The sequence below is a fragment of the Blennius ocellaris genome (assembly GCF_963422515.1).
Source record: "Blennius ocellaris genome assembly, chromosome: 10".
NCBI classification, from domain to species: Eukaryota; Metazoa; Chordata; class Actinopteri; order Blenniiformes; family Blenniidae; genus Blennius; species Blennius ocellaris.
Window position 1 is genome coordinate 12,202,075 of NC_137659.1, and position 8,951 is coordinate 12,211,025.

Here is an 8,951-nt window from a genome sequence, read left to right on the forward strand (position 1 = left end):
CCATAGACTCAGGTGAGTTTATAAAAACATACATGCATAAGGCTACTAAGTGTCACAATTGGATGTTGGGGAATGTTAAAAGGGGCTTATACACCTGATATCGGAGATCGTATTTAAAAACCAAATCTCTGGTTCACCTTCACACGGATCTTAATCTCAAATGGTCTGGGTCTAAATTGAAGTCTTGATGTTTGAAAGACAGAGTGTTTGAACTGAATAAATACATTATGAGAGAAGTATAGGATCCGATGGTTTTGAGCCTTGCTCACTTACTACTCTTTGTCCCTCTATGACAGCCACTAGGAGCTGCATCTATTGTTCTCCCTATTTGGCAACGTGTTGCCTCCTCCCCAAAATTGGGCTCATCTTGGCTCGGTCATCATCCATCAGTGGTCTGTTCCAGCTCTGTTCTGGCATTTCAGGGTTTTTTTTTTGTTTTGTTTTTGTTTGAAGCCGATCTCAGTCGGGTATGATATGTCTCCATTCAAAACACACAGTTGAGCCATCACTTTCTCCTCGACCTGACTTTGTGGTTGATACTTATATGCTTGGTTTTTTTTCTTTCTATTTTCTGTGTAATTTCAAGGTAGTGATCTCTGGAGGATACCACATAGCTTTTCCAGACATCCATTGTACGACCTGTCAGGCCTTTTCAGCTTTAGCCGAGTTGATGTTGCTGTTACACAGCTGTGTTTTTAAAGATGAGTTCCCTGAATGTTTGGATGTCTCAGCGTTGAATCAGCCCTTGTCTTCATGTCCTAATTAACGCTGCTATCATTTCCTAAACTTGAAAAAAAGAGTGGATTTATTGAGTTGCTTTTACTAATTGTATTAGCCTTAACAAATTCACTTTAGTTGACAATATTCATTATTCTGTCAAGGTGTTTCGAGCCCTTGCTATTCTGGTAAGATTGTCACAGTTGTTTTTAAATCTTTAATTGGGCTTACAACACATAGCTTCAGGTGAGGAAGAGTAGCAAGGGGAAAGGGCACACATAGATAATGGTGAGGAGGATGATATGGGGAAGAAGGGATGAGGAGTGACAGCAAAAAAGAGTGACAGTCATCAGGGAAGATTCATCCTCCACAGAGAAACACCATTCACTCTCTAATCTGCTGCCTGCAGCTCAGCAGCTGCCATGGCAAAATGCAAGAGCCTGTCAAGTCGGCGGCAGCAGTTGGATCTTAATTGAGCGAGGCCTCCCAGTCGGGTCCATGTGGGGAGCTGGGGACCACCCACCCAGATGTCTGTGCGGGAAAACTGAGGGTTTCATCTCACAAGTCTTAAAACGTCAACAGAGAGTTGCATTTCGCTTCCTGACACGTTTCCTGCGGCCTCTCAACCAATCAGGGCTACAATTATGAAGAGTCTGCTCCTGTAACTAACCTGAAAACAAATCACGGTCCTCTACATATGCAGACTGACACATAATTTCTGCGATGTCCTTTAAAGAAGCCAAACTCGTGGCTCTGCACAGCCCTCTTGGTGACTCGGTCTCTTGTCACAGCACTGTAACCACGACAAGCCTCCAATCGATAACCCGCTTTATCTCAGTTAAACTGATGGAGGAATTCCAGACAGGCTTAAGATCAAGGTCTCCTCTCCTCAGACATCCAGTGTTTCACTCGTTGGAAGTCTCGTGAAACAACAGCAGGCAGCTTCTCTACCCAGGGGACACAGTGATTGTAATGCTTTTAGGGTTTAATGCTTTCAGTGTATTTATAGATCTCTGAGGACTCTGAGTGCTCTCTCTCTCTCTCTCTCCTTCTCTCTCTCCTTCTCTCTCTCTCTCTCTCTCTCTCTCTGTCTCTCTCTCTCTCTCTCTCTCTCTCTCTCTCTCTCTCTCTCTCTCTCTCTCTCTCTCTCTCCTCTCTTGCCAGCTCCCATCTTGGTGTCATGTTCGCAGCTTTTCATCAACTTGCACGGTGAGAAAACAGAAACAGGTACCACAGTGTACAGTCCAAACACGGGGGAACTCGGTGTGAAACTTTCCGATGATTTATTTTCACGATTCGGGCAGCTTCCAGTGAGGAGCATTTGCAAGTGTTGCACTGTATGTTTAACACGTCGCACCAAGCCTATCAAGTGACTGTGCCTGAATGTCTCTCACAGGAATGTGCTACGGCTTGTGGTGTTGTTAGTTGGGTGGATTATCAGACACTCAGTGAGTTATTGAGGGCTGTTACTGTTATGATCGATATCTATATAATGCCTTATTGGAGAGGTTTAAACATGCACTTCCCAAGATACCTCCTAAGACAATTGAATATTTTAGCAACCACATCTAATATATGGTGTGTATTCAAATTTACGAGATATATAAGGTAATAACCAGCTCTTAAAGATCAGATAGAACACTCCTTGTGACTCAATGACTACGTGGTGTTGTTGGCTGTAAGTTGCAGCGCAGTTTGTCTTCTGAGGGCACTATTTTTATTCTAGTGCCAAGACAGCATTATGCAAATGCAGGTGCAAGGCAAAGCTCACCCAAGCTTTCTTCCAGACCCTCAGAATAACATCACTGGTTTATTACAGCCCATTCTATCACCGAAACAAGTTCAAACTCAACGGAATTGACTTCAATTCCGTCGTCACAAAAGTTAATCGTTTATTTTTATCATCGACAGCTCCTCTGTTTCAAACTCACATCGATAACATTGCTCAGTCTGTATATTTCCACTTCATCTTTCCGGCTCATTCAGCTGCACCTCCACACTGGTCTATACCCGTCACCTCCTGACTGGATGATTAAGATTCACTTCTCTCTGGTCTCTTCAAATTCAACCATGAACTTCAACTGGTTCAAACTGCTGCCACCCCATTTACCAGAACGCCATTACATAACACCCTCCAATTCCAAATGGTCACATCCATAACGCCGCTGCTCCATACCTGACTGACCTCTGACACTTGGGTTTCTCTCCTCTCTTATTCCCACTGTCTCTACGGCTTTTATGACCACCAGAGCCTTCAGTTGGTCTGTCCCAGCCTCCGGAGACTCTTTCCACCTGACGTCTGAAACATTCAATCTCTAGACACTTTACAAACTTCTAAATATTTCTTTTTGCGATGATTTGATTTTTAAATGTATTTATGTGCAGTTACTTTGAGTGTGTCGGAAGGGGCTTATTATTATTATTATTATTTCCACTTGGGGTCCAAAATGACAGACACATTCCTGAAGATAACACATACTGACACCGAAATGACAGTAGTTACCACTGGAGATTTTCAACTCCAAGTCTACTGAGTAAGTGACAGTGTCAGGCATCTACAGTATGACTTTCACACTAGTTTACAGAGATTTAAGACTCAGAACAGCACTTTGAAATGAAAGATCATGTCAAACAAAGAGACTGAATTGTAAGCAGGATTTCTTATAGTATGGTATTCCATATTGCAGCATGTACATGTCCCTCTAAACGCTTCCACATCAGGTAGGAACAGACAAATCCAAAACAAAAAAGCCAATATTTGGTTTATCCATTCTGGGTTGTTGTTTATGGTCAAATACAATTGATCTTAAGGGACTTGGGTAAAAGATCCTCCCCCCGAGGTGCTGGTCATAATATAAATGTCTCATTCACTTTTCGTCACTGAAAATGCAACCTTGAACTCTGCCAGATGAGTGTTAGAGAAAGCAATGGGAAATAAAAGACCCTCCACTGCATCCAAAGTAAGATGCAATTACAGAATACTTTCTCACTTTCAGGCCTCGGTCTGATGAAGGTGATCCATCAAACTGAGACAAGTCAAACGACCATTTCATAGCCCTTTCATAGTGGCGCAGGAAAAATGAGGCTGGCCTGGGTATGGTTACATTACTTGCCTTCAGTTATAGTGTGCGTGTGTGTGTGTGTGTGTGTGTGTGTGTGTGTGTGTGTGTGTGTGTGTGTGTGTGTGTGTGTGTGTGTGTGTGTGTGTGTGTGTGTGTGTGTGTGTGTGTGTGTGTGTGTGTGTGTGTGTGTGTGTGTGTGTGTGTGTGTGTGTGTTTTTGCTGGCATACATATTTCTGCTGGCAAATAGCAGTGCTGGTGATGAAGGACATGGAGCGGCATGCTTGTGAAACAATTCACAGGTGCTTGGCTGCATTATTCTAGAATTAATGGCTTGTGTCAGTCTCCCATGTGACATGCTTGTTTTATTAGCCTCTTAAGAACCATGCTTGAACTCGTTTTGAAAGAAAAAAAAATATGACTTCTCTCACAAGATTTATTTATTTCACACACATTTGCTGCGCTTTGCAATGCTCTTGGGGAAGCAGGCACAGCTTCTGCTGCGATAGCAAAGATAGAATTATTAAATGCAACAATTTGGATGCTGGGGGTTCAATAAAGGGCCTGAAATAACGATCATATTTCATTCTTGACCAACGCATCTTTCCCTGGGTATGTGTTATCTTAATGAGTCCTTGGGGTAAGCAGAAAACAAATTCATAAAAACATTCCTTCCTTCCTTCCTGGAAAGTTTGAGAGTAGGGCGACCCCCAGGGAGGCCTCCGCCTGTCAAGGGAGAGAGGTTAAAACATTTTGGCTAAAGCTCACATTAATTATTTTATGGTGGGCTGGGGAAAAAAAGGAGGAATTTATCTGTGCCCTTTCCAGTTTTCAGAGACTTTAATTTCACAGGTAAGCTTATCTCCTGAGCGTGAAAATACACAAACAAACACATACAGATTTGCCCCAGCTTTAGACGAATTGCAGCTCTGACTCCGTTTAATATTTGCAGGTTTCCACTCATGCTGCGTATGCAGATTGTGAGTCCACCCCCAGCTTGCAGCATGCAAATGACTTAGTTTGAGTAAATATCAAAATTGTGGTGACGGATCAAAGCAGCAGAACATATTTAGCTCCGTTTTTTTGGGAAGTTTGAAGGTTGAATCTCAAAAATATATTATAATATAATATAAATATATGTAAGTCAGCCTATTAATGTTACTAATGACTGAGCTTGGGTACCGTGTTGGTTTCATTATTGATTATTTCATGAAATAATCGATTATCTGACCTTTTTTTTTCTTTTTACAATCACTTCTTGTGAAAAACTAGTAAAATCATGAATATTTGTACTTGATCAGTGATTGTGATACTCTGAAATCAGCTGTCAAATCTGACTAATTCAAACATGCATATATTTTAATCTGTTGTTACAGCTGCAGAACAGAGTAGCTGAAAGACAATATAGTGGCAATAACATTGTAAAGAGAATAATGAGTCAGAGAGGTTTGATAAAAATACAAAAGGTCTGAAACATGTTAGTTGCGACACACCGTTTATTATCTACACTTTTTTTTTTGGCCGGCTTTTCAATTTTTGTTTTTCCCTTTTATATCAACCACTACATCTAAAATGTCTCTAAATATTCCCATTTGACACCATTTATGTTTTGAGGCAGTTTTGGCACAGTTCTGTCAGTCTGAACCTCAGGAGAAAAATGTGGAAAAAGAAGAAGTTTGTCTCTGAGGTGCGGCGCTCATGTAAAAAGTGAAAACATGGAAACCCCATAACTCCCAGGTCTATTTGTCTTTACTTGTGCAACTCTGAAGCCATGATTCACTGTATCTGTTGGTTCTGTCAGCTGTTTGCGCTTCATTTCCGACATTGATACCTTCCTCAGCCCATCCCTCCTGCGTGCTGCTTTCCCAGTTTGGAGATTTGGGGCTGTTTGTCAGCTTTGAAAAACAACTGATCTCTGTAGAAGTTCAGCAGTGAGCTTATCATCCCACATGAAAATAAATATTTTCCAAACTGGCATGTTATTAAAGGCGAGTACCTCTGAATTATCCCTCAGCTACTTCTACTCTGGAATGTCTGTGCCCCCTCAGCAAAAATATACATTTCACCGAAGCATTGAGGAAATTAATTGCCAATTGATGTGTTACTTTCATGCGTAATAATAATAACAATCAGGTAGAGGTAGAAATCTGCAAAATTTGATGAGGCAGGTGTATATTTGGAGCGTCAGTTTTTTTGTGTTGCAGCTGAGTGGTGAGTCTTGCCATCTGGACATTGTAATCAGTGTAGGAAACCAATCCATCTTCTTTACCCCTTTATCCTTTTTTTCAGGGCTGCAGGGAACTCGAGCAGATCTTAGCAAAAGACGTCATCACCATCATGTCTATATATTGTGTGAGGAAGCTCAAGCAACCAAACCCGAATGGCTATGAGCCAAGTATTAATCTCAGTGATAGCCACTTTAACACCCCGCAGCCTCTCTACGATTCCCCCTAAATATAGATCCTACCTTTTTATTTGTGTATATGTTACTCAGTTACTCATACTTCTACACGTGGCTCCAATATTATCCCCTTCATCTATTTTTACTACATCATGCCACTACCAGCCTCCCTCACTTGCACCTTCTTTAATGAGTACAGCCACGAGCAGGTGAAACATGTGTTTATATGGATTTTATTTATTAGTAACATAATCAGGCTCTGTGGTTGAATTTCATGGGAGGTCAGCTTGAACGATCCATAGAAGCATAACACCCTATTTTTTCCTTAATTACCAAGATAATTATCTCAATGTAGAACAATACAGCAAACCTTTTAAATGTAAACAATTAATTTCTATAAAGATGAATAATACTTAAGTCTTTTTCTTCAAGAACAGTTTGGAAAAAAAAGGCCTAATTTTTTCTAACTTAGCATAAAGTGCAAAAATGAGCCATCACACCAGGAGAATATTTGACAGTGTATATCCACCATACAGTCTTAAGTGTAGTATGCTCTCCATCGGAAGGTTGCCAGTTTGATTTTTTTAAGTTTTCTTGAGAAAAAACACTGAACGTCAAATTCCTCTCAATTGATGGATTGTCTATTTCAGATGAGACAACTTTATTTATCCCACAAAGGGAAAATCATTTATTTGCAGCTTCCCTGTGTACATTCACAGCCAATGTGTATGAATGTACACAGGGAATGTTTTGCCAGTGCAAAGTGCTCAAGCAGTAGAAAAGTCTTACATTAGTGAAATCCATTTACCAAAGACAGGTAACATAACTGTCCAACCCAAAATGTTTTTTTTCTCACACAAGAAGAGCAAAAAGAACAGCTTCTGAAGCAATTGGGAGCGGTGTTAATCAGCCTGAGAGAGGAGCACAAGACCATACGCACAAGAACGAAGGATAGAGAGGGAAACTTGTCGCAGGTGTGACATATAGAGACAGAAAAAGAAACACTCAAAAGAATATGACAAAACAAATGGCAATATAAAGCAAAGAAAGCAAGAAAACATAGCTGACCAGGACATGTCTGAAGAAGACGTCAGAAGATTTTCAGATTGCAGGATAGCAGAAATGATGAAGGAAAAGAGCAGTGGGATGTAACTGAACCTGTGAATTGTTACTGAATTTGCACATGAGATTCAATAACTAGTTAGCTTTACAGCTGCTGTCAGGTGAGTCCTTGAACTCAGGAGATTGCTGTACCTATATCAGATTCCTTCTTCTAAAATACATTCAATCAACACGTTTCTGGAATTGTCTACCAAAATGTTTATAACATGAATGCTTTGGATGTGAGTAAAAATAAGAGGACTTTCTCAGTGGCTGTCACTGAGTCGTGTGATATAAATACAGTGCTGCTGTTCGCCACTGTGACTGTCTCAGAGGAGAAACAGTTTTCTCCAAGCATGCAATGTGATGTACTATTTATGGACATTCATGTGGAATTTATTGCGGCTTTATTTAGTGCCCGTATGTGCATTCACATGAGTGTGCAGAATCCATACGGGGACCTGTGCGGCTCTGCACTCGTGTCTTTTGTCTGTTTGTGTATGTGTTTTCGCTCCAGATGGCCCGTAAGCCCTTGTCGCACCCATAGTTATCAATTCAAGCAAGAATTATGCAGGCTCACTTAAATTCTGCAAACAACCCTTAATTCTTAATTTAGATATTAATTAGTTTCCCTGTTGCTTGGCAAAGCCCTGTGATTTCCCCCGACACCGAGCATGTTTATAACTGGGGCGTGTGCTGTTTCATGCCGCAAAAGAGTATGTAGACGTTGTAGGAGACCCAATAACACGACTCAGAACAAGTTCATTAGCTGAGATCATTCACTGTGGAGGGCCTGCGGAGTAGAAGCAAATAAGATGGTATTTACATTGTGGAGTCTGTATTTTTTGTATAGACTTAATATATTTGGGGGGGGGGGTTATATTTGGTTGTCATGATAGGACATGATGAAACATAAAAAATAAATACTTTTTTCACCATGTTGCCTGCTGCTACACTGCCCTGCACCTGTTGTTAAGTTACAATGATTCATGTTTATTTTCACAAAAATTTGAAGGCACAGGTATGTGTTTGAAACATATGGGAGGGTCAAAATTGGACCGAAGGCAATCAACATGATCACCATCCATCTATCAATCCATCTTCTCAACTAATTTATTCAAATTGGGGGAGAAACTGAGAAACGGACAAGCACACACAATCTCATTAACGCCCATGTGGGGGACCTATGACACTTTCACATCAGGATGGACCAGGGATTCAATTTGATTGGACTAAATAAAACATTTTACTCAAAAAAATGACTTGAGCCGAAGGTGTTGATATGAAGCCCTCCTGTTCTGATTAGTAAAACTCTTGTTTTGTTTTGCTGTCAAGACAGATGGTTTGAAGAAAGGATAAGCAGTACAGTTTCCGATCAGAAAAGGATGTCTCGTCATCACAAAACAAAGTATTGAACACCTATTAGATATACTAGTGTATATTGAAGTGATATTGATTTCTTTCTAAATGGAGCTCCTTTCAGAACTGATATAAGCTTTAATCCCATGCACAGCAGTTTATTTGTGTATCTTCCATATCAATACAGCTGTCCAGTCAGTGCACTGCATATCCAGTATTCCTGGCAACAATGATATACAATCTCAAATAGAATGCTTTTAAACAGCAGTGCGAGCTTCACACAGTGTTATATCTTATAAATATTGATGTAACA

The 8,951-nt window shown here is 40.6% G+C and overlaps 1 protein-coding gene across 1 annotated transcript in view; it reads left to right on the plus strand.

Moving 5' to 3' along the window:
• Nucleotides 1–8,951, plus strand: part of gpr158b (G protein-coupled receptor 158b) — a gene marked incomplete at both ends in the record, with an annotated part of 61,488 nt that overhangs the window by 17,156 nt on the left and 35,381 nt on the right. The gene's annotated exons all lie outside the window — the stretch shown is intronic.